This window comes from Artemia sp. Qi Xiang Cuo, chromosome 5 (assembly GCF_049724085.1).
Source record: "Artemia sp. Qi Xiang Cuo chromosome 5, ASM4972408v1, whole genome shotgun sequence".
Taxonomy (NCBI): Eukaryota; Metazoa; Arthropoda; class Branchiopoda; order Anostraca; family Artemiidae; genus Artemia; species Artemia sp. Qi Xiang Cuo.
In genome coordinates this window covers 28,415,179-28,415,937 of record NC_142798.1, presented here as the reverse complement: position 1 = coordinate 28,415,937, position 759 = coordinate 28,415,179, and positions in this window count along the sequence as shown.

The window sequence follows — 759 nt, the reverse complement described above, 5'->3', positions numbered from 1 at the left end:
GCAGGACTGCCCCCAAGAATGAGTGACCTAGGAACCTTAGGTCACACATCTCCAACTATATTCTTAAAAATTGTTTCGTCTCCTAAATGATGCATACCACCAATTTCTAGACATGGAAATTTTATACGCTCACCGTACTTATTTGCATTCTTACATGCATAATCGTAATTTGAAGGGAAAAGGTTGTTCAAAGGGTAAAATAAGTCGACTTAATGCACTGGCCTATTAGTCACTCGCTTATGCATTTGACTAGCATAAGGAAGCAGAGATAATAAAGTCCTGGGCTAACTTTTTATTAGGAAAAAAATTGGGAAGTCCTACATGGCTCCAGCGAAGTGCCTTATCTGGGTGCTCCTAGTGCCATAAAAAAAAAAACATTCGTTAAGGTGGTAGTTGATCATGACTTCCTGGTGCTACGACATCTTTGTTGTATCTTTGATTTGGAATATCTGATTTTTTAATATAAGATGTTTTGGTACTTATGTATTAAACATACTCTTTTATATACTGCTAAAGAAGTCAAGTTTGGTTAATGCTAATGAAATAAAATAAAATAGGATGAATATATAATAGTTTAGAAACAAAGGTACTTTCGCATTATATGGGCCTCTCTAAAGAAGTCCAACAAGAGATGCTACAGTCAAACGGGAAAGACGCAATGAACCCGTTTTTACAAGATGATTCAATGCATCGCAGTAGAGAAATATATTGTACAGCGTGGTTTTAAGATATTTAAAGTGTTGTTCTTTGGTGTTTATT